The sequence below is a fragment of the Tachysurus vachellii genome, chromosome 17 (assembly GCF_030014155.1).
Source record: "Tachysurus vachellii isolate PV-2020 chromosome 17, HZAU_Pvac_v1, whole genome shotgun sequence".
NCBI lineage: Eukaryota > Metazoa > Chordata > Actinopteri > Siluriformes > Bagridae > Tachysurus > Tachysurus vachellii.
This window is the reverse complement of record NC_083476.1, coordinates 22,603,742-22,611,241: the sequence shown is the minus strand read 5'-3', so window position 1 is coordinate 22,611,241 and position 7,500 is coordinate 22,603,742. Positions and strand designations below refer to the sequence as shown.

The 7,500-nt window shown below is 43.0% G+C and overlaps 1 protein-coding gene across 4 annotated transcripts in view; it reads right to left on the bottom strand.

The window, feature by feature from the left end:
• The window catches only part of shroom1 (shroom family member 1), a 25,040-nt gene that overhangs the window by 14,257 nt on the left and 3,283 nt on the right, over window positions 1-7,500 (bottom strand). For 2 of the 4 annotated variants that reach the window (XM_060890593.1, XM_060890592.1), the window contains exon 2: window positions 2,230-2,344. The exons of 1 other annotated variant lie outside the window; for it this stretch is intronic. The gene's annotated coding sequence lies outside the window, so the exon portion shown is untranslated. The remainder of the gene's footprint in view (window positions 1-2,229; window positions 2,345-7,500) is intronic. One more of the 4 variants, XM_060890594.1, reaches the window with a different exon arrangement.

Here is a 7,500-nt window from a genome sequence, read left to right as displayed (position 1 = left end):
ACGAGTGAACAAAAACACCCGACGCCTGACATTCAGCCAGCTTTAGTCCAGAATCACACAAGACAATTAAGAGAACTTGCTGCATACCAAAGCTTTTAAGAGCGATCGCGTATCTTCAGTTTAAAAGACCACTGTAAAGGAAGAAGGTCTGAGCGTCCAGAGGAATTTCCTGAAAAAGGAGTGAAAGGAATTCCGGCGCAGGGTTTGGGGAAGGACATTTTTAAAGTCAGGCTGCTGTGAAACCTGGACCACCTGCAGCTTCTTCACTAGTCAACCTCTTTATCAAGTTGCAGTAGAAAGAACATTCTGGGCCTCGTGCCAAACTGATGTCACGTTAACGTCTCCATGGTGACGGTCAGGACGAGGCGGCTCACGTTTCACGGCACAGGCACTTCCAGAACATAAAAACAGAGGACGGATACAAACACAGCTAAAAGATGGAGGGACTTTCACAATCACAACAACAGCAATAAAAAAAAACAACGTCAGCATAAACGCTGAAGCAGCTGAAGATCCTGTGTGGAATCACACGGCACCTGTACTGTGGGGTTTTAGCTGCACTTCTCAATCAGTTGTGGTTTCGTTTTACATTACAGCAGCTCTGAGCCTCGGCACTCACACTACATGACGTCTGTTGATTTGATTGGGATAAAAGTGAAATAGGTTTATTGAGTTAATTTGATTTGATCACTTTTATACATACTTTACACAATCTACTCAGAAGTGGGTGTAGTGATGTGATGGAGACCCCTGGTGTGTACTGACCTGATGCTTGATGTGATGTGACACTTACATGAGCAGTTTCTACTCACAAAATATACAACACGTTTAAAACTTATAAACAGATGAACATGCACCATTATTGTGAGTGTTAATGTCAGTGTTAGTGTCAGTGTCAGTGTTAGTGCCAGTGTCAGTGTGAGTGTCAGTGTGAGTGTCAGTGCGAGTGTCAGTGCGAGTGTCAGTGCGAGTGTCAGTGCGAGTGTCAGTGCGAGTGTCAGTGCGAGTGTCAGTGTTAGTGTCAGTGTGAGTGTCAGTGTTGTCAGTGTGAGTGTCAGTGTCAGTGTCAGTGTTAGTGTCAGTGTTAGTGTCAGTGTCAGTGTTAGTGTCAGTGTTAGTGTCAGTGTCAGTGCCAGTGCGAGTGTCAGTGTGAGTGTGTGTCAGTGTTAGTGTCAGTGCCAGTTTCAGTGCCGTGCCAGTGCCAGTGTTAGTGCCAGTGTGAATGATTGAGTGGTAGTGCCAGTGTTAGTGCCAGTGTTAGTGCCAGTGCCAGTGTTAGTGTCAGTGTGAATGATTGAGTGGTAGTGCCAGTGTTAGTGCCAGTGTCAGTGTCAGTGCCAGTGTCAGTGTCAGTGCCAGTGCCAGTGTTAGTGTCAGTGCCAGTGTCAGTGCCAGTGTTAGTGTCAGTGTTAGTGCCAGCGTTAGTGTCATTGTCAGTGTTAGTGTTAGTGTCAGTGTTAGTGCCAGCGTTAGTGTCATTGTCAGTGCCAGTGTTAGTGTCAGTGCCAGTGCCAGTGCCAGTGCCAGTGTCAGTGTTAGTGTCAGTGTTAGTGTCAGTGTTAGTGTCAGTGTTAGTGTCAGTGCCAGTGTTAGTGCCAGAGTTAGTGTCAGTGTCAGTGTTGGTGCCAGTGTTAGTGTCAGTGGTAGTGCCAATGTCGGTGCCAGTGTCAGTTCCAGTGTTAGTGTCAGTGCTGGTGCCAGTGTCAGTGTTGGTGCCAGTGTTGGTGTTGGTGCCAGTGTTGTGTTGGTGCCAGTGTTGGTGTGCTGCTCTATTTAGCTCTTCTCTCTTCAGATTAACACATATTTATGTTAATTATGTAGCATTTCACTGCAAAGACACTTTTGCTACTAACTGTATAAAATCCCAGCCATAGAAGCTGAAGGCTGATAACACAATCACTGAGGTCTTATCAGCTCTCTGGAGGTAATTACACACACACACACACACACACACACACACACACACACAGACAGAGGAATGTGCATGATAAGCTGACACAGGTAAAGCAAATAAGAGGTGCGCACGCACACACACACACACACACACACACACACACACACACACACACACACACACACACACACACACTGAATGACATCATGCACCTATCAGACAAACACTGAGCTCCATTTTTATTATAATTATCATTAAATTAAATTAAAGTTAAATGAGCTCACGGTGCTAAAGATTCTTCCCAGAATCATTAAAACAGACATTTTTAAACTTACATCATGTGTAATGTTGGAGGCGTCAGACGTCTTCGACATGTAGAGGATCAGTGAGCTGAGGAAAAGCCACAAAACACCAGTGACGTCTGACAGAAAACCACATCAGATAATGTACCTAGTGAATGAATCGAGTGGTCAATTAACATACAAATAATAATAATAATAATAATAATAATAATAATAATAATCCTTTATAATATCATAACAAAATAAGTACAAAATGTTTACATCTCATTTCTGGAGTCCAGTCAGTTTGTAATCTACAAAAGTCACCTGTCAATCACATTCATGCCGATCTAAAGCAGTCATCAGTTCTACACTGAATACTAGCTGTGATCTGAATCAATGTGATCGGATTAGATTTAACCTCCGGACTGTACAGATGCTCAGAGAAGCCAGAAGTTTAGTCATTTAGTCACTTGTTAAAGTGATTTTGTTTTACTAAGTGAATAAAAGTTAATAATTAAACTGAGGCCCAGAACTTTCACTCATGCATTATTTACTCTCTTCTGCAGCTCTGCTGATGAGCATTTCAATATCACAAGCTCTTCTGTGTTCACTGTGGGAGAAATCAAGGTTCTTTACTTTGTCTCCTGAGGAACTGAGACAGAACTGAGACAGAGCTGAGACAGAGGTGAGACAGAGGTGAGACAGAGGTGAGACAGATCTGAGACAGATCTGAGACAGATCTGAGACAGAACTGAGACAGAGGTGTGACAGAGGTGTGACAGAGATGTGACAGAACTGAGACAGAGGTGAGACAGAGCTGAGACAGAACTGAGACAGAACTGAGACAGGGGGCTTAATAATCATAAGCAGGAGCAGACATTAACATGATTAACTCAGTGCTCATGGCTTTGTTTTACAGATTGTTATAAGACTTTGTAAGTAACAAAATTCCCAGTTTAAAGAAAGACAAAGATAAAGACAGACGTCCATGTGGACGAGGACAAAGTGCACTATTCACACACTGCATGACTCTGATCAGCAAGATTTGCATCATCCTATCACACATTTAACTTGCAAAAACAAACCGTTTCCACCTACTACAAATACCAGAAAAAATTCTCTGTACAATCTCAATAAAAAGTGATGTTTCTGTTGTAGAAATCTTACATGAGGAAGACTGTGTAAAGTGATGAAGATTAAACACTCTGCTACTGTCACAAATATCAGGAATCTGACAAAAAAATGACAACTACAACTGCTTTAGGTCTGAAGTGTGTGGTTGTGTGGGTGTGTGAGTGTGAGTGTATAAGTGTGTGATTGTGTGAGCGTGTGTGTGAGTATACGTGTGTGATTGTTTAAGAGGTGTGTGAGTTTGTGAGTGACAGTATGTGATTGTGTGTGTGTGTGTGTGTGTGTGATTGTGAGTTTGAGAGTGTGAAAGTTTGTGTGTGTGTGAGTTTGTGAGTGTGAGATTACGTGATTGTGTGAGTGTGTGTGTGAATGTGTAATTGTGAGTGTGTTTGAGATCGAGAGTGTGAGATTGTGTGAGTGTAAGTGTGTGATTGTGAGAGTGAGTGTGAGATTGTGTGTGTGATTGTGTGAGTGTGAGATTGTGAGTGTAAGTGAGTGAGTGTAAGCATTTAATTGTGAGTGTGAGTTTGTGTGTGAGTGTGACTGATTGTGAGTGTTTGAATGTGTGATTGTGAGAATGAGTTTGTGAGTGTAAGTGTGTGATTGTGAGAGTGTGATTGTGAGTGTGTGATTGTGAGTGTGTGATTGTGAGTGTGTGATTGTGAGAGTGTGAGTGTAAGTGTGTGATTGTGAGTGTGTGAGTGTAAGTGTGTGATTGTGAGAGTGTGATTGTGAGTGTGTGATTGTGAGAGTGTGATTGTGAGAGTGTGATTGTGAGAGTGTGATTTTGAGAGTGTGATTGTGAGAGTGTGATTGTGAGAGTGTGATTATGACAGTGTGAGTGTGAGAGTGTGATTGTGAGAGTGTGATTGTGAGTGTGAGAGTGTGATTGTGAGAGTGTGATTGTGAGAGTGTGAGAGTGTGATTGTGAGTGTGTGATTGTGACTGTGTGATTGTGAGAGTGTGATTGTGAGTGTGAGAGTGTGATTGTGAGAGTGTGATTGTGAGAGTGTGTGAGTGTGTGATTGTGAGTGTGTGATTGTGACTGTGTGATTGTGACTGTGTGATTGTGACAGTGTGATTGTGACAGTGTGATTGTGAGAGTGTGATTGTGAGTGTGAGAGTGTGATTGTGAGAGTGTGATTGTGAGAGTGTGTGAGTGTGTGATTGTGAGAGTGTGATTGTGAGAGTGTGATTGTGAGTGTGAGAGTGTGATTGTGAGAGTGTGATTGTGAGAGTGTGATTGTGAGTGTGAGAGTGTGATTGTGAGAGTGTGATTGTGAGAGTGTGATTGTGAGTGTGATTGTGAGAGTGTGAGTGTGAGAGTGTGTCTCTCAGAAGTTAAGTTACTTCAGTGCTTTGCTTTTTCTTCATTTGCTAGACTTAGACACTGAACTCCAGCAATAATGAAGAAGAGCCGCTCTGTTCACCTGCCATTTTACACAAAGGAACATTTAAAGACTGTAGAAGATAATGTAGACTATTAATGTCTTAATCTGCAGAACACAGGAGAGAGAGAGAGAGAGAGAGAGAGAGAGAGAGAGAGAGAGAGAGAGAGAGAGAGAGAGAAAAGAGTGAGAGAGAGAGAGAGAGAGAGAGAGAGAAAAGAGTGAGAGAGAGAGAGAGAGAGAGAGAGAGAGAGAGAGAGAGAGAGAGAAGAGTGAGAGAGAGAGAGAGAGAGAGAGAATAGAGTGAGAGAGAGAGAGAGAGAGAGAGAGAGAGAGAGAGAGAGAAAAGAGCGAGAGAGAGAGAGAGAGAGAGAGAGAGAGAGAAAAGAGTGAGAGAGAGAGAAGAATGAGAGAGAGAGAGAGAGAGAGAGAGAGAGAGAGAGAGAGTGAGAGAGGGAGAGAGAGAGAGAGAGAGAGAGAGAGAGAGAGAGAGAGGGAGAGACAGAGAGAGAGAAGAGTGAGAGAGAGAGGGAGAGAGAGAGAGTGAGAGAGAGAGGGAGACTGAGAGACGAGAGAGAGAGAGAGAGAGAGAGAGAGAGAGAGAGAGAGAGAGAAAAGAGTGAGAGAGAGAGAAGAATGAGAGAGAGAGAGAGAGAGAGAGAGAGAGAGAGAGAGAGAGAGAGAGAGAGAGAGAGAGAGAGAGAGAGAGAGAGAGAGAGAGAGAGAGAGAGAGAGAGAGAGAGAGAAAGAGCGAGAGAGAGAGAGAGAGAGAGAGAGAGAGAAAAGAGTGAGAGAGAGAGAAGAATGAGAGAGAGAGAGAGAGAGAGAGAGAGAGAGAGAGAGAAAAGAGTGAGAGAGAGAGAGAGAGAGAGAGAGAGAGAAAAGAGTGAGAGAGAGAGAAGAATGAGAGAGATAGAGAGAGACAGAGAGAAGAGTAAGAGAGAGAGAGAGAGAGAGAGAGAGAGAGATAATAAAATGTAATGTAATAAAGCAAACTGTGATTAAACTTGAGCTTTACTAACTCATGGAGAGCTCACTGCTCACTGCTCACTGCTCACTCTTCACTGCTCACTGCTCACTGCTCACTGCTCACTGCTCACTCTTCACTGCTCACTGCTCACTGCTCACTCTTCACTGCTCACTGCTCACTCTTCACTGCTCACTGCTCACTCTTCACTGCTCACTGCTCACTGCTGAACTTTGTTACTTGGCAGAGACTCAGAGGAGGAAAAAAACAGAGTGAAATGAGAATAGAGGGGTGAAAGTAAAAGCAGGAAGGAAGGGAAGAGATAGAACGACTGATAATGAATGCAAATGTTGCTGTAAAGTAAAGTCATTGTTCTGGGAGGTTCTGAAGGAACAGCAGCAGTTCTGAGTTTCAGTCCTGGTCTCCAAATGTGCTGTAATTACACCATGAACCCCAAACCCTTCCACACTGTAAATACCTCTGTTATGAGCTAATGTGTTAAACGCTTCACTATCACACGGCAAACTGACGGCTCGTCTCACACACGTTCTCATCATGACCAATAAGTCTGAAACCCGAGCGCACGGCTAACGGCTACGCTAACTACTGTGCCTGCTGATGAAACCTGAGGAACGGAGCTGAGAGCGATGGAGATCTGACGCCACTGAAACCAGATGCCACATCTTCCTAAAACATGCTTATAAACCTGCACACCAAGAATGACCACAACGCACAACATCCACATGCATCAGTCTAAAGAGATGAGAGGATTTAACTTTCAGGAAATAAACAAAGTACTGAATTGTAGAAAAAAATGGAAACAATGGTAAATATTCTGTCAGTCACTGTTTAAAGCAAATGACAAGAAATTCTACACAATTTCAGTTAAAATGTCAGTTCTATTAACACAAATTCTGGAGCACATCACAGAAAGTCATTACAGATGAGTCTCACTGGGAAGAGTTTAACAGAAGAACCCTGTGTTTGTGATTTCACCAAGACGAGAAGATTCACACACAAAAAAAAACTCCACAAACTGCATATTTTAAATGAAGCTCCTCAGATTCCTCAGACTGATCCTGTGGTGTGTTAGAGTTCCTTCAGTTCCTCACTCACATCTTTAGTTCCTACCTGCAGCTGATCTTCTCCTGTGACATTCGAGCTCATTAAATGTTTACAGCAACGTTGGAAAGCAGAGAAGAAAGAAGCTTGATGTAGAAGAGACTTTTAATACAAATGTTGTGTAGAACTTGGATCGTGAGCTGCAGGTAGTGCAATTTAATTTTGTGTTTAAGTGTTAACTATAGTGGTCACTACACACACACACACACAAACACACACACACCCACACACAAACAAACACACACACACACACACAAACACACACCCACACACAAACAAACACACACACACACACACAAACACACGCCCACACCCACACACAAACAAACACCCACACACACACACACACACACACACACACACACACAAACACACGCCCACACCCACACACAAACAAACACCCACACACACCCACAAACAAACACACACCCACACCCACAAACAAACAAACACACACACACACACAAACACACACACACACACACACACAACCACACAAACACACACACACCCACACACAAACTCACAAACAAACACACACACAAAGAACAGATCTGGATTTCTACTTCAACCCTCATTTAATGTTACTTTCCAGTGAGATAACATTCTTCATCTTTCTCATAATCTCCCAGAAATCCTGGAGAGATCTCAGATCATCATCATCATCATCATTATACAGAGAGCTCAACATAAAAGAATCCTAAATATCTTCTT